The sequence below is a fragment of the Phacochoerus africanus genome, chromosome 4 (genome assembly GCF_016906955.1).
Source record: "Phacochoerus africanus isolate WHEZ1 chromosome 4, ROS_Pafr_v1, whole genome shotgun sequence".
Taxonomy (NCBI): domain Eukaryota; kingdom Metazoa; phylum Chordata; class Mammalia; order Artiodactyla; family Suidae; genus Phacochoerus; species Phacochoerus africanus.
In genome coordinates, this window is record NC_062547.1 from 6,185,629 (window position 1) to 6,211,474 (window position 25,846).

Consider the following 25,846-nt stretch of genomic DNA (forward strand, 5'->3'; position numbering starts at 1 on the left):
TGTTACTGTGGCTGTGGCATCGGCCGGCAGCTGCAGTTCTGATTGGACCCCTAGCCTGGGAACTCCCATATGACCCTAAAAAGTTAAAAAAAAAAAAGGCATTAAACCTTCAGCTTGTTTAAGTTTGTCTTTCCAGGACTGATTCTTTTCTTGCCTCTTCCTGTTTGTTTTTTGTTTGGCTGAGTTCCTTGGGGTCTCTCTTGCACATCTGGAATTTTTTTTTTTTTTTTTTTTTTTTGCTGTGCTTTTGACATGTGAAAGTTCCTAGGCCTGGGATCAAACCCAAGTCACAGCAACAAACCAGGCTGCTGCAGTGACAATGCCGGATCCTTAATCTGCTGCACCACAAGGGAATTCCTGTAATGGTTAATTTTATGTGTCAACTCAACTGGGCTAAGGGATGCCTATATAGCTTTATTAACGTTGTTTCTGGGTGTGTCAAGGTGTTTCCGGGAGAGATAGCATTTAAACTGGTGAACTGAGAAAAGCCGCTGGCCCTCCCCAGGGTGGGTATCATTCAATCCGCTGGGAGCCTAAATAGAACAAAAAGATGGAAGAAGGGCAAACCTGTTCTCTTTCTCTGCTTTAGCGGAAACACCCATCTTCTCCAGCCCTCAGACATCAGCACTCCTGGCTCTTGGCTTTGAGACTTAATTCACCAACAACCCTCTGGACTCGGACTGAATCACATACCACCAGTCTTCCTGGTTCCCAAACCTGGGGACTGCAGATCAAGGGGCTTCTTAGCCTCCATAATCACAAGAGCCAATGCCTAAAATCAATCTATCTATCTACACACACACACACACACACACACACACACACACACACACACACACGGTCTCCTTCTCTGGAGAATGCTGACTAATACCACAGTCAGCCAGGGCTCTGGGCAGAGTTCTCGCCCAGATGTTGGGCCTCGCCCTCTGCAGGTCTCTCTCACTTCCAAGATGTCCCCTTATACTTCCCCTGCTCTCCGACTGTCACCTCCCTTCTCTGTCACCTCCCACCTGTACGGCTGCAGTTTTCCACTCATTTCATTCACTGCAGCCACTGTGCAACTGAAGCACATCTTGAGGCAAACTACCCCCCCACCCCTTGCAAACCTGCAGGTCTGGCTCCTTTGCATGACAATTTTTTTTCTCGTGCAGCTTCCGTCTGCTTTTCCTTTCTTGTTATCTGGGGGAGGGGGTGAGCAACCACTTCGCTCTGCCTCCTTTACTGGAAATGTCCTAATCCGACTGAGAATAACACACAGCATGCTTTCAAGGAGGTTTCTTCTTTTTCTTTTTTTAATAAACTTACCTTTAGATTTCATAGCACTATACAAAACACTTATAAGTAAAAAGTTTTAAAATAATGAACAGCAATCTAAATGGTAAAGACCAAGCTGTCTTTAGAAATTCAAGCAGTACACATGCTGCATATAATACAGTTAAAGGCAGAAAAGCCTTGGGACTGTTCTTCCTATTTTAATGAAAAGGAAACATGGAAAAAAAAAAAAAGTTCAGGTCCCAAATTAGAGAAGCTAGAAACTAGAATTCTGACTCTAGAAGACGAATCTTTTTCCTGCCTAGGAGTCACCCCAATTCAGTCTGTTCCACATTTAGTAACTAGAAGACACGGGAAAAATAAAGCTCGTCTTTGTTTTGGTTTTGTTTGGCTTTGTTTTGATGGTCTCGATGGTTATTGGGGGGAGGAGAAAGAATGTGGACTAAATAACTGCACAACAGTGGCTCTACTGGATTCCAGCCGCTGTAAGAAACAGCAACTATTCTACGCGTGAAGTGCAAATATCTGCAGACGCACGCGCTGCCATATGCAACACACACATGCACTGGGGACAGAGACGTGGAGCAAGAAAAGAGAGTGTGAATGAGATCCGCTTGGCTCCCCAAGATTTTTATAATGTACTAAACAGACACGAAAGAGAGAGAGAGAGAGAGGAAGGAAGGAAGGGAGAAGAAAGAAAGGAAGGAAGGAAATGCAGGAGGCAGGATGATGGACGTAGAAAGTGAGGTGCTTGTTAGACCGAGTACCTGATGAGTAAATCTCACAATTCCAGATGAGAGTCAGTGCTATGCTATGACTTACTGTTTTAAAAGCATAGAGTGTGGAAAAGAAACTCAGGGACTTGGAGAACAGAGTTGCGGTTGCCGAAGGGGAGGCGGAGGGGGAGGGGGGACAGGGAGGCTGGGGTTAACAGATGCAAACTATTGCATGGGGAGGGAATAAGCAATGAGATCCTGCTGCACAGCACAGGGGACTCTATCTGGTCACTTGCGGTGGAACACGACGGAGGATGGTGTGGGGAAGGAATCTGTATTATGTGTGCCTGGCTCACTTCGCTGGACAGGAGGAACGGGCAGAACACAGTAAATCAACTATGATTGGGGAAAAAAAATCATGAAAGCGTCTGTGTGTGTGTGTTTACAAAGTATTATGATACACTATAGAAAAATAACTGACTTGTTTTGGAAATATGTAGCAAAGTGAAAGAAACATCCCTATAAATCTCTGAGGAGAATCACTGTTAAAAATCCAAGAAAAAATGTGTGTCCACCAACCTTCAGCATACACTTCGGTACTTCCCTCCCTCCCTCTCCCTCCCTCCCTCTCTGCCCCCCCTTCTCTCTCTAACCAAACGGATCTTATTATTCATATTTTACAGCTTGTATTGTCGGTGCCTCCTGGACTGAATCTGCTGGATCTGTCCCTCCATGTTGTGCAGCCATGATGTTTCTGCTCAGGTGCTTTTTCTTTTAATTCTTGTTTCATTTTCAGACCTGACTCCTTGGGGGTTGCCCCTGCACCTGCAGGGTTTAGTGATCCGCCAGTGATTGGTTAAAGGTCCTGCTCACACCCCTGGAGCCAACTAGGCTCCAATCTCTGCTCGGCGATCTGTGTGGGGTTAAGAACACCCAGTTCAGGGCTCCCCCCAACTGTGACTTTCCGCTGGGCCCTTCTGCATGTTCCCGATGCTGTTTCAGCGTCCCCGGCCACCTGGGCTGTGCAGGGAGCTTGGGACGCCTCTGCTCTTGTCTGCAAGTTGGTCAGGTGAGTGTGGAGAGCTTTTCAAGTCTTTCTGTGGCTGCGTCATTTCCAGGGCCTCTGCTACACTTCTGACCAGTCTACTGTCTGACCCCAGTGGGGCAGCTATTTAGGCTGCCAGAGCTGCCTGTTCACTTGCTGCTGAGATCCAACTGGTACTGATGACGCCAGTGGGCGGGGCTTTTCACCTGTGGCTCCAAATCAAGTGCTGCCCCCCCCCGCCCCCCGCAGCCAGCTCTATGGTCTGCCACCCCCACCCCCAACGATGACAGAACTACTACACTGATGGGGGGTTAGAGGTGGCAGGGGGTAGTCCCCAGCCAAGAACATGAGAAACTCCCCCTGCGGGGGGTGGACAGGGAAGGAGAGAGTTTGGGGTCAGCTGTTAAATACTGGATGGAGAACAACAGGTCCCACTGTGTGGCGTGGGAACCAACGAGACGCAATCCCCTCCCATAAACCGTAACGGAGGAAAATGTGAAAAAGAATATACATGTGTATAACTGGGTCCCTTTGCTGTGTGGCAGAAATGAACACGCTATTGTAAGTCCACTATACTTCGCTAAAATTAAAGAAACAAACACCCCACTGTCCTTATCTGAATGAAGTTCAGCCGTTTCTTCTGATTAAATGCTTCTCAATTTAGTAGTAGTGGTAGTGGTGGCGGTGGCGGTGGCAGTAGCAGTTTTTATGGCCTTATCTGCAGCATCTGGAAATTCCCAGGCTAGGGGTCACCTCGGAGCTGCAGCTGCTGGCCACAGCCACAGCCACACCAGATCCAAGCTGCATATGGGACCCACACCACAGCTCGAGGCAAAACGCTTCTCAATTTGTCGCTGGCAGCTGTTGTACTTCCTGAGCCCTGCAGTGGTTGTTTTTGACACCTCTGCCCAGTGTATTCTTGTTTTAGAGGAGAGAGGGTCCCACTTCCGCACTCACTCCACATCCCGAAGTCCCGCCTCTGTCCTCAGCCACTGTCAAATCTTTCATCTTCAACGTGCCACTCAGCCACACGACAGTCACACGACTTCAGGCTACAGGTCGAATGTGGGCTCGTAAAGGGGAACGAGCATCCTTCCGGCCCAGCTGCCTCCCACACTGTTACACCACGCACTTCCGGGTCCTGAGAGAGCGAATGATAACGTTTTAAAATTGGCTCCGTAACTCCACCTCGTCTGAAAGTCAACCAAATGCCTGTGTTCCCTTTGAGTCTGATCCCTGGACCCGGAGCAGCTTTCACCTTGCTTCTTCTCTTTTTCTGTTTTGGCGGCCCTGCAGCACATGGAGTTCCTGAGCCAGGGATCAGATCCGAGCTGCGGTTGCAGCTTACACCGCAGCTGCGTCAACTCAAGATCTTCAACCCACTATGCCGGGCCGGGGGATCGAACCTGTGGTCCTGGCACTGCAGAGATGCCACTGATCCCGTCGCGTCATAGTGGAAACTCCTTACCTTGATTCTTTGATAGATGAAAGCTCTCGGCTATTTTCAGTTTTCCTTCCCTGTAAGTCACCCACTCTCCCTACTGGCTGGCATCTGAGGTCGCCCCGCTACGCAGAGCTGGTTACCCAACCTCTGGCGACGACAGACAGGCCCAGAGCCTCTGGAGTTCATCTGTACCACTGACAAGCCCAGGATTTATTTCCCTTTGCTCTAATAAAGCTTGTTTCCTTCCTCAACACGATACCGTTTCTTTTTGTAATGGAAAGGGCTCGCATTGCTGTTCCTCACCCACTGAAACCGCAAACGATCACATGGCTTACTCTGGTTCATTCAGCAAACGGGTATTATTGTCACCAGGGGCTAGTCTTTCTGGTTTTTGTTTTTGTTTTTTTTTTTTTCTTAGAACCCAACTCAAGAAAAAGCTAAATATAGTCGGTTATCAGTAAGAAGCAAATAGGAATCAAAGTCCAGGAATTTCTGGTTCTTAGTTCTACGATCAGCACTTCCCCAAACTAGGAGCATTTTTCAATACTGTTGGTGTATGTTGACACCATGAATTTGTGAAAAAAGCGTTTATTCCACACAACCCACCCTCAATTAAGTGCAAATTGCTTTTGAAGCTTCTTAAAGTTTTTTTTTTCCCTCTCACAGAAGCTTTCAGCAGCAAACGGCTTTCTTTCTAGAGGATTCTACATTAAATCGGGGCAAATATCAGGGCAAACTAAATTTCTCCCTCATTACTTCCCTGGGTTGGTGGCCTACACAGAAGAGCAGAGCAGTAACTGGACCAGCTAGATCCAGCCCAGCTGAGCCCACGCACAGGAAGCGTGGGCTGTGAAGTGGCCACACCCCCAGCCGCTGCTCCAGAAGGCTCTCCCCGCACAGGCCTAGCCTCACAAGCGTGTGAGTTGGGAACACGCCACCGAGGGAGGCGGAGAGGCCGCGGACCACTTCTCCTGCGGGCAGCAAGGCGCTTCCGGTGATGCGCATGGCACGGCGTCCCTGAAGCCAACAGCCCATTACAGGGAGAGTTAACCCATAAAGCGGGATTGATCACAAGAAGGTAATTCAATTGCAAGACTCTTGACGACAGCATCAATCTAATACTGCTTGGGAGGGAAATCACTTTTTTTTGGTTTGGCGTTTTCATTAACAGAACCACCCGACTGTCACTTAAAAAGCTGCATCAGGAAAAACAGCCTCTCACGTGGTCTTTACTAGACAGAATGACCTGACCTCGCTTTATATAAACCACAGAATTGCTCGTTGAGCCACAGGCTGCAGGCCATGTAGGCTAAACTTGGGTTTGTGAGTCACTGTGCTGTCTCAGTGATGGCATTCCAGATACAAATGCCATTTATTGACTGGGGGTTTTTCCAGCAAGGGTGGCTCATGCGTAAGGGGGCAGGATGGAAAAATCCTGAACAGGAGTTCCCATTGGGACTCAGCGGGTGAAGAACCCAACGCTGTCTCTGTGAGGATATGGGTTGGGCCCCTGGCCTGACCCCGTGTTGCCCTGGCTGTGGTGTAGGCCTCAGCGGCAGCTCTGAGACCCGTGGCCCAGGAACTTCCATATGCCACAAGTGCATAAAAAGAAAAACCAAAAGCAAAAAAAAAACCCTGGACAGCATTCAGAGGGACACCACTTCAGAGCTCTTCTCATGGGGTAAGCGGCGTTAGAGGGAAGCACACCGGAACCTTCCCCTGCTCTTTTTCTTTTCAGGAGTTCCAGTCCCATTTGGTTTAAACAAACAGCTCGGAATCACAGAAAGCACCAGGTTTGCATCTGAGAGATGTGTTCACGCCTGCTTCTTTCACAAGATGCTGATGGGTACGCGACAAGCCCATTCTACCTGGGCTGTAGTTTGATCCGCTCAGTGTTCATAACCTGGGGGATGAGAAAACACCTCCCAGATCCACCAAGGGAAACAATACCATTGCATTAAATAGGCAAGAAGTTCAGGATAAGGACACTTCAGGGCTTTACACAATGGAATGACGCGGCTGCACGACAGACAACAAAACGCATAACGTACATGTATGAATATGATGGATGCGTTCTTTGCATTCACAGCAAGAAAGTGGAAACAACTTAAGCTTCTTTTCTTGTGTCCTGAAGTAAAATTCATGAAGAACTTCTCCAAACATTCCTCACCAAAACCCTCTCACACTTACAAAGAGGTCCTAAAACTAGAGGTGAAGCGAAACTCTCTAGAGCTGTGGCTCAGACACTTGAGCATCACTTCAGAGTCATTTCCAATACTCAGGAGACTTGTATACACATTAATGTTTGAGAAGCACCGGCCTAAAGCACTTTTTCAATTAAGCTTTTCCTTTGTTTTCTTAAAAAAAAAACTTTTTTTTTTAACTGAGGTATAGGTTTGTTTTGTTTTTATGGCCCCACCTGCAGCATATGGAAGTTCCCAGTCCAGGGGTCGAATTGGAGCTGCAGCTGAGGCCTATGCTGAAGCTTGTGGCAACACCAGATCCTTAACCCATGGAGCGAGGCCAGGGATCGACCCTCCATCCTCACGGAAACAATGTCGGGGTCTTAGCCCACGGAGCCACAACGGGAACTCCTCGAGTAAGCTTTAATTACATACAAGAGCTTGACTCTGAGTGACCTCCACGTTACAGTTCATCAGAACAGGGTGGAGGATGCTTTGTCCGACACGGGGAGGCTTTCCTTCATCTGTGGCTTGACACTACCTGAGCAACCATCGCCAGTGTCGGGGTTTAGCACACCACACGCACTGAAGGCAAAGGGTACCGGGATGTTCTCAGGTTGTCAGCATTAATGTCTCAACAGGATTTACTTAAGAAACTAGTCCTCAAAGTCAGAACTTCTAAACCTTGTCGTCAGTGCTTCTCAAGCTTTGGCGGGCCTGAGAATCACCAGGGGAATTTGTTTTAAAAGGAAGATAGTAAGGTCTCACCACCCAGGAGTCCTATTAGGTTCATCAGGAGTGATTCCAGCAATTCTAAGAAACGTGACATCGGGGCTGGGATTAGAAGGCACCCAGGGCACAACATTTAAGGAAGTACTTACCCTCAGGTGCAAACAAATGCAAGACTGCCACCTGAGCAAACCTGACTGTATGTGCCTCCTTAAATGTCACATCCAGGGCATCTCGCTGGACTCATCCTGGCCTTGGGCTTGTATTGGGTGAGTCCATGGACCAGCAGCACCAGCACAGTCTGGAGCCTTTTTAGAAATACAGAATCGTGGCCTAACTCCAGGACCACCGAATCAGAATCTGCAGGTTAACAAGACTCTCAAGCTACTCTTTCATTATTTTTTTTTAGGGCCGCACCCGTGGCACATGGAGGTTCCCAGGCTAGGGTCCAATCGGAGCTACAGCTGCCGGCCTACGCCACAGCCACAGCAATGCAGGATCCAAGCCTCATCTGCAACCTATACCACAGCCACAGCAACGCGGGATCCTCAACCCACTGAGTGAGGCCAGGGATCAAACCCACGTCCTCACGGATGCTAGTCAGCTTCATTACCGCTAAGCCACGACGGGAAATCCTCTCAGGTTATTTCTTGTGCACACTGAAGTTTGAGAAACAGTGAAAATAAGGGGATGCCCAAAAAAAGTCTTGCAACTGACACGAAAATGCTAAGCTCTTTGTAACACAACATGATACAGGAACGTGAGCGGCGGCTGCCCACTGAGCTCAAAGGACAGCCCTACCCTGACCAACAGTTTTGTCGCTCTCTCTTAATCCCCGGCCTGAATAATGACATGAAAGAGATGCTTGTTAATCTGCAGGTGGACTAAAACAAGAGGCTGCTAGTGCAAAAAGAAAGAACCAGGCCATCTTGACAGGCCGGATGACAGGGCGAACACTGAACTATAATAAGTGTATGAAAAATTTTACACTTAAGCTAAAAATTTCAATAATGAATGTATATAAGATGTGTGACAGTTTGCCTGGCAGCAAAACCTATGAAAGATCCTGGGAATAAGTCCAGAAGTAAATCATGCCTTTAATATAATGGCATTTCACATCAGTGGGAGAAAATGAATAATTTAATAAATGGTGTTGGAATAATCGGGTAGCTGACTGGGAAAAAAATGAAAGTGTACCTCCACCCGCACGTCTTACAGCAAAATGAATTCCCGAAGGATCGAAGAGTTAAACATAAAAGCAAATCTATTACAGTATGAGAAGAAAATATGAGGAAAACTTTCAAAAAATAACCTCAGAGTGGGTGAGGCCTCGCTAAGCAAGAACAACATCCGAAAGATATGAACAAAACCCAGAGGCTGTTTTTTAAAAGTGGAGACCTTTGACTGTCTCAAGAAAAGCACCTGCTGAGAACTATGTCTAGATACTCATGTTGCAACAGAACGAAGGGTGGGGGAAAAAAATGTAATGTATACATGTAAGGATAACTTGATCCCCTTGCTGTACAGTGGGAAAATAAAATTGAAAAAAAGAAAAAAAGAAAAGCACCTGCATAGTCAATCCCACTGTGAGCAAAACCCGGAGAAAGATGACAAAGGGGGGTTACAGCTGGCATCAAAAACACAGGGAGATTTTCTTGAGGGGGAAGAGGGAGAAGACGAGTCACGCGCTGCTGTAAATGGCTGAGTCGGGGTTGACGGAGGACATTCCCATGAGTTCAATGTCAGCTGAACGTACGGAAGAACTTTCTAAGAATCAGGCCAAGGCGAACCAGCCAACTTCTAGGAATTTCTGGGAGGGAGGACCACGCAAGATGGGAACTCAGCAACGTGATCTTTGAGGTTCCTTCAGACTCTAAAATGATGCAGTTCCAACCCAAGGATGACATCACCTCCGGAAGAGTTCAGAGCACACAAGCAGCACCTCCCAAAGGACCGGAGACCACGGCGCTCGGGGCTCTAACTTTTCACTCAAAGCACAATGTCCTGGGGGCGGCGGGGGGGGGAGATGGCGGGTGTACACGACTTACCCACTCACGACTCCAGCACTCGGGAGTATTTTGAGTTTTTGGTGGTGCGGGCTGGGCAATCCTATTTCATTCCCATTCCTTCCCTCGGCTCCCCCCTTACGAAAAGCACAAGAAGGGCTGGGCAAGAGAGTGGGTTAGGGTTGGAGAATTAAGCACGAGGTCCCAGCCGTGCGGTTCTCCGTTGTATAAAACCCCTAACCCTTGAGCGATACCTAGATGTCAGTGTCACTTTCACTGCAGTCTGACTGTGAGCTAACGAGCACGAATGAACAAACCAACAGGACCAAAAATTCAGCGCACAAATGGGCGATAGTTGTGCAAGGCCGGGGGTCCCTGGCCAGCCTGTCAGTGCAAACCTGGCGAACCCAGGCGTCTTGAGACACGGAGCAGCCGCGCTTTTTCCAAGGAGAAAACGCCCCTGGAATCCCATCGACTGAGGAGGTGAAGCAAAAGGGAAGAAGAGTCTTTGTCACTGTGAACGACGATGCTTACGACAAAGCAAAGGTCAGCTGGACAAGACGGAGAAGGCTGACAACAATCTGTCAAGGCTCTGAAGGGAACCTCCCAACTCCTCTCTCCAAAGCTCTAGACGTCAGCAACACGGGGCCTTTACTGTGACACCGAATCTCACTTCAAAATCTAGTGCTTCCTTTTGTCTTACACGCCACTAAATACCTTTTAGCTGTGATGGGGAAAGTTTTTGATTCAAAACCATAACGAAAAGAATGAATGGGGACAAGAAAGAAGATGCTCTGAGGATAGAGAGCGATAAATAACAAGCTCCAAGAGGAGACAAGAAGAATCGCCCCAAGCATCATGACCTAAAATGCAGGTAAAATGGAATAAAAGCACGTGAAGGCCGGGTAGGGAGAGAATCCCCAGGGAGGGTGGGAGAAGAGGAAGGTGACGACGCTGTGACCGAGTTTCTCTCCAGGCCATCAGGGGGCACCAGTGGTCCAGGACACGGCGGCTCCAGGTAGAGGCGTCCCTGAGCCGGCTTCCCCAGTAATGGGGTGGTCCCAAATGGGGGATACTCATCTATCAATCATTAGAAATGCTTTCATAGCCCGGTGATTACAGAAAAAGAAAATCAAATAAAACGGATTTCTGTATTTGCTTATCCAAATCCAAAAGGGCGACGACAAACAGTGTCATGTGGTCCCCAGAAGCAGGAGCGCCAGGGAGAGCTCAGACAGTCTCCAGGGAGCTCCTGCTGCTCTGAGCTCCCACCATCCCCAGGCAGCAGGCCCGGTGTGCTGGCCCCTGAGGCCCAGGCTGCAGGGCAGGGGGACGGAGCTCACAGGGATTTCGGGCGAGGGGAAGGGGCCTGGAGCAGCGACCTCAAAGACAGATGGGTCTCAGGGACACGGTTGGCTCCGAGAAAGCAGAATAAACGTGGGGTGCATAGCCCGGGCATCTGGAAAGGCAGGAGGTTAAATGCCTTGCTCAGTATCACACGCGAAGAGCACGAATATTACCCGTGTAACTGTTTTGCTGGTCCAGCTTTTTCCACTAGACACCACAGATTCACAATTCCTTTTTTTTTTTTTTAAGGTGGAATGTATTGCTTCAAGGTACATATAACAAACAGGTCTGCCAGACAGGCGAGCCCGGACAACACATACCAACAAATCTATTCCTTCAGAATGTGCGGCCCTCCTTCCTCAAGACTGCTGGCCTGCAAAACCCTTCCGAGACCTGCACAACACGGGATCACAAACCCTGAGCCTTACCGGAAGCTCCATGACCTGTCCTGGGGTCGGCAACATCCTTGGCCCTGAGCGTCAGTCAAGTGTGAGGCCTCCGGCAGCTACCAGCTACTGGGGGAGCCGAAGAGGCGGCGGAGGGGAGAGAGGCGGAGGGGAAGGGCAGGGCGGAGGGGAGCAGGCATATAGAAATGGAGCACCCCCAAACGGCTGCGAGGCCCAAAGCTGCTTTTGCAGCTTAGACCACCCGGAGTGCCCCTGAACTGTGACATCCCGGCTGCTCTGCAATTTGAATAACACTGGCTTCAAATGTCCATGACAAAACCACGTGTTAGAAGCACCGTTTTTTACATCAGACCCTGGGTGTTTGGGAGCTGGCCCAGGGGTGTAAGGAGCTTTCAGGACCCAGGGAGGCAGCTCTGCTGAGACAGAGGCTGGGGGCACTGCCCTGCCTGGTACCCGCTTGTGTCTTCACATTATTTCATTTACTCCTCACAAAACACCAATAAGATATGTGTTATCTCCACTCTGTAAATGCCAAGACACACCTACAGAGGATACGTTACTCCCCGAGGCCTCACCAACAGCACGTGGCAGGGCCAGATCCTAATCTAAGGCTCTCGAAGTGACAGCAGCCTTCCTCTGGCAAGAAGCAGGGAGCAGCTCCTCCAGCCGGCGGCATTCGGGCCACTCACGACTCTGCACACGCGGCAAAGACGCTGCCTTGGCGCCCATTCACTCATCCCAGACGATGTCCCAACTGCCACCACGTCTAGAGCTCGGCTGCAAACACCGACACAACCATGAAGGAGACAGCCGGGCTGCCCTACCCTGAAGCGGGCTGTGCGGGACAGGAGGGTGGGGCAGTGATGCAGGGAATAAAGACAAGGGCAAATAACACGACATCAGATAGCAAGACGGGCTACCAAAAACAAGACCCCACACGCGAGAGCGGGCAAGGGTCCTAATTCAGACTGAGGGAGGGGGGACCCAGCGCTGAGACCTGAGAGACCAGACCCACCCCCGCAAATAGCTAGCGGCAGAACATTCCAGGTAAGAGAATCACACCAGCGCCCTGCGGACACAACAGGCTCAGCGTGAAACAAAAAACCAGACCTGTTTGCCTGGAGCAGAATAAGAGATGCAGTTAGATGGATATTCAGGAATAGGTCACGCTGCTCCTGAGGTAAAAGTAAAGTTTGCATTTTATTCTGTGATTGGAAGTGATCAGAGGGGTTTTTTTGTTGTTTTTGTTTTTTTTTTTTTTTTTTTTTTTTTTTTTGCTTTTTAGGGCCGCACCCGCGGCATATGGAGGTTCCCAGACTAGGGGTCCAATCGGAGCTACAGCTGCTGGCCTACACCACAGCCACAGCAACGCAGGATCTGAGCCACATCTGTGACCTATGCCACAGCTCACGGCAACACCAGATCCTTGACCCACTGAGCAAGGCCGAGGATCAAACCTGCAACCTCATGGTTCCTAGTCGGATTCGTTAACCACTGTGCCACGACGGGAACTCCACAAATCTTTATACTTGAAAAACCTAAGGAAATGACATTAAAATGTAGGACTGCTGTTGAATAAAAGACATATGAACAAAGTTGACGATGGGTGAAGGCCAGGACATCTGCAACATGTGTCACTGACGTACGATTAACATCTGGAACAGAACTTCACTGGGCAAATGGGACGAGGATATGACTAGGTCATTCATCAACGGCAAATCCACAGGCCGGTTTACACAGAGCTCCTGATCCTCACCAGCCATCGGAGAAACACGCTACGTCTGCCAAACTGACAAAGGATTTGAAAGTCAGATGCTTAGCGCTCACATTGTGCTGAACAGAGAGAGCAGTCACGCTGTACTTAGTGAAACTAAGAATGGACTGGGAGTTCCCGTCGTGGCTCAGCGGTAATGAATTGGACTGGGCTCCATGAGGAGGAGGGTTTGGGCTCTGTCCCGCTCAGGGGGTTAAGGATCTGTGAGCTGTGGTGTAGGTCGCAAATGCAGCTCAGATCTGGCATTGCTGCGGCTGTGGTGTAGGCCAGCAGCTACAGCTTCAATTTGACCCCGAACCTGGGAACTTCCATATGCTGAGGGTGCGGCCCTTAAAAAAGACCGAGGTGGGGGAGGGAGAATAGACTTGAGGAAGTTCCCTGGTGGCTCAGCAGGTTAAGGATCTGGCATTGTCACTGCTGTGGCACAAAAAGCTGCTGTGGCTTAGCTTTGGTCCCTGGCCTAGGAACTTCCACATGCCACAGCTGCAGTCAAAAAAACAAAAACAAAAAACAAACAGGGATTCCCACCACAGTGAAGTGGGTTAGGAATCCACCTGCCATAGCTCGGGTTGCTGCAGAGGTACAGGTTCAATCCCCGGCCCAGAGCAGTGGGTTAAAGGATCTGGTATTGCCATAGCTGCACCATAGGTCACAGCTGTGGCTTGGATTTTTTTTTTTGACTTTATAAAAATTAAGGATTTATTTTCAACAAAGGATATTATGAACAAAGTTAATAAACATACAGCAAATTAGTAGATATCACTAAAATTGTCTAATACAAATAAGATGCTGATATGTAGAATACATGAGAAATGCCTCCAAGTCAACATTGAAAAGGAAACCCAATGGGAAACAGGAAAATTCACGGAAAAGCAAACCCAGGTGCCTGAACTGTTCATGAAGAGAGGTACAAAATCATTAGTAAGTAGATAAATACAAATTTGGGGTTATGGGCTGCAACCATGGCATGTGGAAGTTCCTGGGCCAGGATTGAACCCGAGTGTGGTTTGGATTTGACCCCTGGCCCCAGAACTTCCGAATGCTGCAGGTGCAGCCTTAAAAAAAAAAAAAAAAAAAAAAAAGAATGGACTCGGGGAACCTATCAATTGGACTTGTTGGTACCTAGCTATAAAAACTCATCCGCGGAGTTCCCGTCGTGGCACAGCGGTTAACAAATCCGAATAGGAACCATGAGGTTGTGGGTTCGATCCCTGGCCTTGCTCAGTGGGTGAAGGATCTGGCGTTGCCGTGAGCTGTGGTGTAGGTCGCAGATGCAGCTCGGATCCCGAGTTGCTGTGGCTCTGGTGTCGGCGGCGGCTACAGCTCTGATTCGACCCCTAGCCTGGGAACCTCCATATGCCGCAGGAGCGGCCCTAGAAAAGGCAAAAAGATAAAAAAAAAAAAAAAAAACTCCCGAAGAAGATCTGTGTGAGGACTTTTCTCGGAGCAGTGTGGGTGGTGCAGGAGAACGAACCAGGTGTCCGTCAGCAGGAGGAACAGATCAATAAAATTCGGCAGATGCTAGAGATGAAATACAATGAACTAAACACAATAATGTGGACGGAACTTAGAATTATAGTTTGAAATGAAAAAGGATCCAAATGAGAATTATGACATAATGCTATTTATATAAAGTTACAAAACATACCACGCACGGATACAAACATATCCAAGGATAAATATCAAACACTAGAGATCTTAATGGGAATGGGGAACGGAATGGGAGGAGAGGTGGGAAAACGGCAAAAACGAGAAATAATGAGTAAGAGAGGTATTGCAATGTCGATACAATGTAGTCTCATCGGTTCTTGGGATCTAAAAGAAAAAACAACAAAAAAATACAGAGCAAGAGGCATGTTCCTTCTGTGCCACCTACCTTTCCCAAAGTGCCTGACCTTGGGTCAGGTGACTCACCTGACTTAATCAGGGAGGAAGCCCACGGGGGAGGCAGGAGGCCCCGGCCCAGGGTAAAGGGAGCCCCGCCGCGTCCTGCTGAGACGATGTGCGTCCTGACGGCCTCCCCCCCAAGAGGGAGAGCACATTCGCCTCCGCAAACCAAGAGCGCAGCAGTGACGGCTGCAAAGAAGACATGCGATCAAAGCCGAGTGGCTGACCAGTTTGCTGCTTGACAGACTGGATGGAAACCATCACACTTAGAACGCAATTTACCTGTTTTCAACTCAGGTGTACCCTTAGTTCCCGACTGTCCTAAGGCAGCTAGTGTTCAGTGAATGACCCCAGGAAACGGCTAGATGTCTCTGGTATCATTCACTCTAGCCCCAAAAGGCACATCCCCTTGGATGACAGACACATGAAATTCAAGTCCACTTTATGGTTAGAAGGAAACATCAGAGATGTTGCAGAAAAATCAGAAATGGGGAGGAGTTTCCGTCATGGCTCAGTGGTTCACGAATCCGACTAGGAACCATGAGGTTGAGGGTTTGATCCCTGCCCTTGCTCAGTGGGTTAAGGATCCAGCATTGCCATGAGCTGTGGTGTAGGTCGCAGACACGGCTAGGATCCCCTGTTGCTGTGGCTCTGGTGTAGGCCAGGGGCTACAGCTCCGATTAGACCCCTGGCCTGAGAACCTCCATATGCCTCGGGTGCGGCCCTAGAAAAGACCAAAAAAAAAAAAAAATCAGAAATGGAAATGATGACAATTTTAAGTGGAGGAAAGAGACACAGCCCAAATCAGATAACTCCTGTGGCCTGGCAGCGCTAGGCAGCCTCAAACCCCTGCAAATGACCATTTGACACCATGGATACTACACATGAAAACCCTTCCTACTCATTTTTAATTTAACCTGATTGCAGTATAATTTACATAAAATAAAATGCACCCATTTTATCTATTTATTTTCCTTCCAGGGCCGCATGTGCGGCATGTGTAAGTTCCCAGGCTAGAGGATGAATCACAGCTGCAGCTGCCCACCTACACCACAGCCACAGCCACACCAGATCCGAGCCACGTCTGCGACCTACACCACAGCTCAGGGCAACGCCAGATCCTTAACCCACTGCGCGAGGCCAGGATTGAACCTGCGTCTTCACGGATACTAGTCGGGTTCCTCACTGCTGAGCCACAATGGGAACTCCCAAATACTCTCATTTTAAATGCACGGTTTGATGAGCTTAAAGGTAGGCACTCCCAGGGCTACAATCAAGACATGGAACACTGCCGTCACCCCAAAATTCCCTTGTACCCCCCCTGCAACAAGTGCCCCCATTCACCCAGCTCCAGGCAGCCACGGCCTGCCTTCTGTCAAGATGCCCATCTTTACATCTTTGCTAATGTTTTTGAAAAAGGTTTACTTTGTATCTGGACAATTTCAAACATACACGAAGTGGAGCAGTTTTATGAACAGGATTTATCCCACACTCAGCTTCGACAGTTTTTAATGCATGACAATCCTGTCTAATCTGTACTCCTGCTCACGACCCTGCCTGGATTGTTTTGAAGCAAATCCCAGACACCTCTTCATATGTAAATATTTCTAAAGGATAGTCTTAAAAAAAAAAGCCACAATTCCATTTTCACAGCTAAAAATAATTATTAAGCTTATTCTTTTTTTTTTTTTAATGGCCACACCCGCAGCATATGGAAGTTCCCAGGCTAGGGGTCAAATCAGAGGTGCAGCTGCCAACCTATGCCACAGCCACAGCAAGGTGGGATATGAGCCATGTCTGCAACCTACACCACAGCTCGTGGCAGGGCCGGATCCTAAACCCACTGAGCAGGGCCAGGGATCCAACCTGCATCCTCATGGATACTAGTCGGGTTTGTTACCACTAAGCCACAAAGGGAACTCCCGATAAGCTTCCTAATACCATAAAATAATCAGCCAGTATCCACATTTTCCCCTGCATTGTTTTTGTTTGAATCAGATCCACATATTTCTATTGGTTCATCCATCTCAAGTCTCTTTTTAATCTACAGGAGGCCTCTCCATTCCCCCCCCCCTTATTATTTATTTGTTGAAGAAACTAGTTTGTCCCATAAAGCAGTTTGGAATTTACTGACTGCATCCCTAAAAAAACATTTACTGTGTTTCTGTCCCTCGGATTCCCTCTAAATCCGCAGTAAGGTCTAGAGGTGTTTTTTGTTTTTGTTTTTTAAACAAACTCAGGTTCTGTTCGAGCCTGCAAGGCTACTTTACAGGTGGCTTGTGGACCTCTATCAGGAGACACCTACCATGTCCCACATTCTCTTCATCTCACTCTTTGAAAAACACAGCCTTTTTCTCAAATAACTGAAGAGTATCTATGACAGCAAATAAGAGTCACTTAATCTAGAAGAGTGTAAATGAGGGCACCGACCCCAATTTAACAGAGCGATTCTGGACCACAGCGTCCCTACAGGGGAAGCGTGGCCTTTGAGGACCCCGTGAGTCCATCCATCACACCCACCTGCCGCTGCCCTGAAGCCAAGCGCCGCACACGCGCTGCCCTATGCGCGTCTCAGCTCCTCGCGAGGAGCTACGTTTAGCCCCCAGGGGGAGGACGTGCAGCCTCACGTCCCTCCTCGACCCCCTCCGGTGGCACTCGGTCAGCAGTGACCCTTGGAAAGACTCTGCTCTACCCTTGCGGAGGTCCGGCCTCTCTCATGAGTTCTTCACGAGCTTCCTCCAGGGTCAGCACATCTGCACGCTACCAACCAGAGGACGAGGCTCAGAGAAGAGACACGCACAGCAGATCAGTGGAAAGTTACAATGAGAGCTCAAAATTCACTGTCATTCAGAGACGGCTGCTGAGTTCCGTGTGTCTCTAATGCCTCCTCCTTCCCTTCAGGGAGGTTCATGAGTCTAAATAAGCTGAGTCCCTGAGGGACAGGGCCGAGGACGCTGTCTAGACAGGGAACCAGAGGGCCCGGTCAAGTGACCTCCCTGCTCTCTTTGGCAGGACAAGTCCCTGCTTGACAAGAACGAAGTTAGCGCAAGAGACAAATAAGAATCAGTTAAACTAAAGAGATAACCCATGAGGTCTGAGATGCGGAAGGAGAGGGGCAATTTATAGCCCCCACCCCCCAGTGGCTGCTGGAGAGGCATGTGGTCAGCGAGCCATGCAGAGGAAGTCAGAGCCCCCAGCAGAACCACTGCAGCCTCTCCTTCTCCCCTACTTTGATAAAACCCTCAGCACCTGCAGCGCTGCAGGGCCCTCCTTGCCGGTCACCTCCTCTCCTCTCTGCACTTGGCTGGTTCCCTACTGCCTCCTGAAACACAAGTTAGAATACGATACTTACTGTGCCTGTAACTACTGCCTGGTAACAGGAGTTCCAGGAGCACGGGCCTCTGCCGACAAGCTGCATAACCTTCCACACGAAAGGAGAGCACTCTCCCTCACCCCGGCCCCCGCCTCTAGACCGGCCCAGATTAAATTAAGCATCCTCAAAAGTCCCAGGGGTGTCAAGCACATTTAAAGTTGCCGGGTCAAAGATTCATTTCTGCAGCAGACAACCACAAAGGATTTCAGTGTTACATACAGTGGAAATGATTGCAAGAAACGCTAAATAAGGACAGACCCGTAATTTAAATTCTTTTGCTGAATGGCTAATACTTTCTTTGCAGTTCAATATCTGATTCTAAGTCAGGCTCCAATTAAGGAAGGCAAGGCCCAGTTTTCTGGTTCCGCTGGGATGGGCTTGTTTGGGGATGACCCGCCTGTCTGGTGTGAGTCTGGTTCCAGGCAGTGCTCTGCTGGAAACCCCATGGTGACTCACGAACGTGTTTCAGAAGAAGGAAACACCTTGATTCCTAGCAGTCAAGGGCAAAGTAAAGCCTGAACGAGGAACTCTCACTCTCACTCTGGTGCTTTCCCCCAACAGGCCACCGCCACCCTCTCGAGCGGGCAGGCTGAATGAAGCTGGCACGGTTTCCTTTCTCCTATCAGCCTTACTCACAAGAGCCAAAAGGTGGAAACGACCCAAAAGGCCACCGATGAAGAGAGAGACAAGGAAAGAGGCAGCCGCTCTTCCTCGGCTGGGGATTCTGGCAGCTATCTGTGACACGCGGGACGGCAGCAGACCATCTGAGACCGGGGTCGCCAGCCGGGACGAGCCGATGTTCTGAGCATGGCAGGGCAGGAACATAAAATGAACTTGGGTCCCGAGCTGCTGCATTAACCAGCCTTGCAGACGTCCTATTATCTGAAATCCCGCCTGTTTAAGTCACTGAGTTGGCGTCTCTGTTCCTCAGAGGCGAAAGACTCCAACCTGTAACACGCAGGGACCGAAAAGCTTTGGCACAGCCGGAGCTGGGCAGGCGACGAGAGGCACAGCTGGGTCTGCACACGTCAAACAAACGAACAGGGAAGCAAAAGCGAATACCCTGCTCTCGTCATCAAAACACAAGCAGGGCTTTGGGACAGGGCAAGGGCCCGCGACCAGGAGAGGCACGGTGAGTGGATCCTCACACCCAGCAACTCGACAAGCAAACGGGACCCGGATATGGGGCTCTGGGACCTGACTGCGCTTCCCATCAGAAAGAGGCCTCCGAAGAAGACGAGGGCTTGAAACCGCATTTTTGCGCAGCGCAATCCGAGGAGGCAGTCACCCTACTGCCCTGTTACGGATGAGAAAGCGGAAGCCCAGAGAAGCTTAATAACGGGCCCAAAGTCACCCACCCAGGCGGGTTTCTCTACCTGGAACGCTTTTTTTTTTTTTTCCCCCTCGCTGACTCCTGCACACCTCCCAGGTTTCGACTTAAATAAACACCACTTCCTTAGCAAAAGGCTTCTCTGGCGCGTCCACAGGAGGTCCAAAGGTGCTGCTGTTCCACTGCGTGCACGGCTCTCCCGAAGCCCTGTGCTTGCTCGCGATTATTTAAATATTTGCCTTCCCCAAACGTGCAGGATGCACTTGCCTGGAGAACAGGTCTGTCTTGTCCACCACCACACGGCATTTCTGAAGCCGAACACAGTGCCCTTCGATAGAGAGACTGCGGGTACACGGCCCCTCATACCGCAGTGTGGACGCCGAGAGAGGTGTGCACGGGCCTCTGGGGAGGCACGAGGGCCGAAGCCTCCGCCCCAGGCTTCCTGGAGGAGAACTCCCCCAGCCGAGCCCTGAAGGAGCAGTGAGTCCGGAGAAAAAGAAGGGAGGAGAAGGCTGTTCGATGCGGACGATCACAGGCAGACATTTAGAGGAGGAGGGGGCCGTGGAATTTCAGGGGACTTGCCCCACGAGCTCGCTGTGGCTGGAGTCTGAGATCAGAGAGCAGTAAATGAAGCTTGAGAGACAGCAGGATTCCGTTCTCTAGTCACAGACAGCAATTCGTTGTACTGATCCCTCAAATCATCCACCAACAATGGATGTGACGGAAGCACTTGCTGCCTGTCGGGCACCAGGCTAAGCACCTCCTGTGCAGAATTTCACATTCATCTTCCCCACCGCCCTGAGGACCATCACCCCCACGGGAAGTAAGGTCCCACAGGCAGCAAAAGGCAAAGCCAGGCCCTAAACCGCAGCTGTGCTCTCTGACTCCGAAGCCTGTGCTCTTAACCGCGGCCTAATCCCTGTCTAGCTTTCTGTGCAGGGACATGCGCTTATACAGCTGTGTGTAGCTCAAATCATTATCTTGATTCTACTAGAAAAGCTGGCTATTTGAGGAATCCCGTATCTTTTTCTTTCAGCAAATCATAAGCACAAATATTTCATAACATTGAGTTTGCTTGAAATAAAGTATATAATTAATATTCAATAGACTTTCATAAACAAAGAAGAAAATGATTCAAAGACAGAAAATGCGGTGTCCTGACAATCCAATACTATCTCTAAAATTATGTTACCTCTAAATCAACAAAAATAATGCTAAGCAAGTATTAGAACTTCTCTAAGTCTCCTCATCAAAACTAACGTTGGCATTCCTGTTGTGGCTCAGTGGGTTACAAACCTGACTAGTATCCATGAGGTTGTGGGTTCGATCCCTGGCCTTGCTCAGTGGGTTCAGGACCTAGCGTTGCTGTGGCTGTGGTGTAGGCCAGCAGCTGCAGCTCTGATCCCACCCCTAGCCCGGGAACCTCCATATGCCGCGGGTGCAGCCATAAAAAAAACCAAAACAAAACAAACTACCTTAGGAGAATTAAAATTATTAAACAACTCAATAAATTATCGAGAATGGGTGGAAAGAAAAGAAAGTAGCTAAAACAGAGGAAAGATGATATGACGCACAAAATCCCCACCATCACTTGCTCTAAGCACGGTAAAATGAAATTACCATCGGATGTGTTGACAAGGCAGGACACTCTCTGTGCCAATTCCAGTTAAAACAGGTGCAGAAGGTTTATCATTTAGGGAAAGTCTTGGTTCAAAGAAGTCAGTGTCTGCGGGAGCCTGTTATCAGCAAGAATGCAAATGTACTAAGTCACAGCTGATGGGCCATTAATAAGTCATTAAAACAAACTGCAGGGAGATCTTTGCCGTTTAAAACGTCTCATCCTATATAGTAAAGGGCTCACAGACTGATCAGAGTGTTCATAGTTGCACTAGATGAAACACTGATTAGTGCCGGGAGCTGTCAGAACACGAGCTCAGAAGGCCCTTCCTAGAGCCACACTTCCAGCTGCCCTGGCTAAGGCCCAGAGGGTTCAGAGCACCTGCCCAAGGTCATCTGTAGGAAACGACAGAGCCAGGATTCACACCCAGGTCTGTCGGAGGCCGGAGTACGCGCTCCTTTCACAAGCAGCGTCTCTGCTGGGCTGAACGGTGCCTAGAGATGATCTGGGTTATTCACCAATCAACACTATCGCTTAGAGAGACCTCTAGGGGGGTTAAAGGACTTTCCTGCTGTCCTCTGGCCAGTTTCCAGCACAACTGGGAGTGAACTCCAGATTTCCTACACTTAGGCAAGCACAGTCTACAGTCTTTTTGACTCATCTCCGATACTTTCTTTTTGAGACATGTTAAAAATTTCCCCATAACTAAATTCAAAATAGACAAAACCAGAAGGACATATGTAAATGCCTGTCACTGTGCACTGAGCTGTGGATGCGTCAGGTTTCAAGGGAAACGGGACAAGAGACGCCTCAAACATTTCCTGCGCATGGCTCGCAACCAGCTCACAGAAGCTAACAGGATCTCATGCGTCCTTTCCCACCGTCATGTTATCAGCCTCCTGCCTCTCAGATGGGCATGAAAAGCATTAGAGCACCAGTGGACAAACTTAATGTCTGAGGCTTTGTGGGCTACAGTCTCTGCGGCAAACAGGCGACTGTACCGTGCTAGGGAGGAAAAAAGGCCGCCTATGGGCAACACAGGAACGCGCCCGGCCATGTTCCAATAAAGGTGTGTATCTGGACTCAGAAATTTGAACTTCACATAGTTTTCACATGTCGTGAAATCGTATTCTAATTTTGATTTTCTTTTCAACTAAAAAAGCTACAGCTTTCAGGCTACAGGAAAACAGACAGTAGACCAGAAGGCGTCTGCTGACGCCTGCATTAAACCAAAGTAAAAGAAGAGATCAAAGGAGAAGCAGTGAGCAGCGAGGCAAGGCTGCGGCCTTCCTCCTGACTCAGTGCTGGAGCCCCGGCTGCAGGAGGCCCCCCGGACCCCCCCGCCCGCCCCACTGGGGTAGGCCTCCCGCTTTCGTGTCCTCACTGACATTCGGGCCTATCTCTGTCCTGACACTTACCGTAAGTGTCACCTGTATATGTCATCTGCACAGTTTTTGTTTGCTTTCAAATCTGTATTCCTGGCGACATGGATGCCACCACCCCCCTCCACAAAATGGGAAAGGGTGAGAAGGGCAGCAAAAGACGAAGCAGCCCGGAAATTCTTATCTTTCCAAAGACACTAGATATCAGCACAAGGCCTTGACAGTGGCTCCATGACAAACACCTTCAGGGTTAAATCAGTGGTTCACCTGCTTTTCATGTGTGGACACCCCATAAGCATGCACCGATCCCTCAATCTGGTCTCTGCACGTCTACCTCCCTTGAGCCAGGCATCTAACTTCTTTGGACTAATTTGAATGAAAAAGATCCAAGCATAAATTTAAAATGACCACTGGGGGCCTCAGAAAGGCTCAGAGTACAAATGGAAAAACTACTCTCCTACCACACTAGCCTCAAAAACGAATGATGGGAGTTCCCGTGGTGGCTCAGTGGTTCACGAATCCGACTAGGAACCATGAGGTTGCAGGTTCGATCCTTGGCCTTGCTCAGTGGGTTAAGGATTCGGTGTTGCCGTGTGCTGTGGTGTAGGTTGCAGATGCGGCTTGGATCCCATGTTGCTGTGGCTCTGGAGTAGGCCAGCGGCTACAGCTCTGATTAGACCCCTAGCCTGGGAACCTCCATATGCCGCGGGAGCAGCCCTAGCAAAGGCAAAAAGACAAAAAGACAAAAAAAAAAAAAAGAATGATGGCTTCAAAGGGCTTATAGAAAACCTGAAAAGCCACAATTACCAGATATAATATGAACATCAACATGGAAAAGTCTACCTCATCATTATCACATAAAGCATAAAAAAAGACATAAACATCTAACCACACGTGGTTGGACGGACGGCCCTCTCCTGCTGGATCACGAACCTTCTTGGTGCCGTGGGTCCTTCTGGCAGCCTGGAGACACCGGGGGACCCTTTCTTAAAATAACCTTTTTGACAACATAAAATAATACATGTAGTTTTATTTTGATTTTTGATGGCTGCAGCCACGGCATACAGAAGTTTCTGGGCCAGGGACTGAATCTGCGTGGAAGCTGCAGCAGCGCTGGCTCCTTTAAGCCACGGCGCCAGGCTGGGGATGGAGCCCGCGCCTCCGTAGCGACCTGAGCCGCTGCAGTCGGCCTCTTATCCCACTGCGCCACAGCCGGAACTCAACACAGGCCGTTTTAAAAAGGAAACCAGCTCTAAGAACCAGCCCACTCTGCCTCCTCCACCACTTCCTGTCTTCTTTCCCTGCTTTATTTTCTCTGCGAGGCCTCTGTCACCATCTAACACCCGGCACGCGTTCCACTTGTGCTCTCTGATTTAGAAGATGTCCTCCCAGCTCGAACCTAATTTCCAGAAGGACAGGGACGTTTACCCACTTTGTCTGCTGCTCTGTTTCCAAAACCTACAAAATGCTGGTACATAACCGCTGCCCGACAGACACATCTTGAACCAGTAAATAAACTTCCTGTCTCCGACGAGCTGAGCTGCACTCCGAGTGGAGTCAAAGGCAGGTCTACTTGGAGCTGTCATCCTTACGCAAGATGATACACGGCGCTTCGTATTTACAAACACCTTCCTAGCAGCACTGGAAACCTTCTGTAAACGCAACCTCGTGCATCCACGATGAGCAAGCGACTGAGTGAGCACAGGCGGTAAAGAAACCAAAGGCCCCCTAGGCAGTCAGTGAACAAAATCCCTGAGCCAGGTCTCTGGCTCGACCCTCCTTCCACGTCACCCTTCAGCCTCGGAAGCTCCTGCTGCGTTGCTTCCGGGCACACACTCTATCCCGCTGCCGGTGTCTAGTTGCACACCAACAACGAGAGGCAACTCATTCACAACAAAGAGGCACACTCCTGCACAACAAGCGTCTAAGATTTCCAACGTCTTGCCAAGGCAACTCTTAAATAGAGGAAATGTTTTGTGTGTTTTATTTATTTATTTATTTATTTATCGTCTTTTAAGGCCCGCAGCATATGGAGGTTCCCAGGCTAGGGGTCGAATCGGAGCTGTAGCCGATGGCCTACACCACAGCCACAGCAACGTGGGATCCAAGCCGAGTCTGCGACCTACACCACAGCTCACGGCAACACCGGATCCTTAACCCACTGCGCGAGGCCAGGGATCAAACCCAAGTCCTCATGGATACTACTCAGATTTGTTTCCACTGAGCCATGATGGGAACTCCATGTTTTTTAAACTTCATCTTATTCACGGCCAAGTAAAAGATTCACAAGGATGTAAATTTTCAGGAGTTCCTGTTGTGCCGCAGCAGAAACAAATCCGACTAGGAACCAAGAGGTTTCGGGTTCGATCCCTGGCCTTGCTCAGTGGGTTAAAGGTCTGGCGTTGCCGTGAGCTGTGGTGTAGGTTGCAGACGTAGCTTACATCTCAAGTTGCTGTGGCTGTGGTGCAGGCTGGCAGCTACAGCTCCAATTCCACCCCTAGCCTGGGAACCTCCATACGCTGAGAGTGTGGACCCAAAAAGCAAATAAAAGAAAAAGGAAAAAAAAGAACGTAAACGTTCCGACATGACAGGCTACCTGTACTGTTTGTCTCACAAAGTCCTAAGAGGAAGGAAGCTCAGAGCCAAGACCACTCAAAGCTCCATAGAAATGTCATAATTTCAACCAAGTGCGATGCCTTCCTATCAACAGCGTAATAACAAATTGGAAAGGCAAATCAGAACCCAGCAAAAGAAAGGTGGGGAGGGAAGATGAGGTTAACAGCGAGGTCAGTTAATAAGAAAGCAAGCGTGTCCTCAGATGGTTTCATACATAACAAGCAGGCAGGCAAAGCCCACAGGAAGGCAGGTGTGGCCCTTCTTGGGTGGCCACACAAACCCCAGCCTGCTCCCCACCCCCACTGCTGGCTGAAAGGCAGAGTCAAGGAAACGTTTTCGTATCATGAGGATTTTGAGACTTTCAAACCCATCTGCTTAAAATGTAACCTTTGAAATCTCCTTAAACAACAGAATTATCCATATATGTTCATCTTCTTATGTACAGGGCCAGAGAATGTGAAGAAACAGGGGGTTTGGTGGGTTTGTTTTTAATAGTTCAAGTGCTGGTAAACCGGCAAGAGCTGGTCATCAATAGAGGACGCCGGAAAGTTGGGAAAAGGGAGAAGGACACATTTTTCACAGAGACTTGATTCCCGCTCAACGGGAAAATATTAATCTAGAGAAACCACTGGAACCAGCGGCTGGTTTCTTGTCTTGTCCTAGTTCCGATCCTCAGAGATGTATATACTTCTTTTGAACTAGCCAGATAAAAAGTGT

The 25,846-nt window shown here is 49.2% G+C and overlaps 1 protein-coding gene and 1 long non-coding RNA gene across 3 annotated transcripts in view; one reads left to right on the forward strand and one right to left on the reverse strand.

Annotated features, from left to right (window-relative positions):
- PACS1 (phosphofurin acidic cluster sorting protein 1) overlaps positions 1-25,846 on the reverse strand; it is a 137,833-nt gene that overhangs the window by 70,375 nt on the left and 41,612 nt on the right. The window lies entirely within an intron of this gene.
- Positions 2,273-4,728, forward strand: LOC125124922 (uncharacterized). Its single transcript, XR_007134333.1, has 2 exons — positions 2,273-3,057; positions 4,330-4,728. It is a non-coding gene; the product is annotated as an uncharacterized LOC125124922 (long non-coding RNA).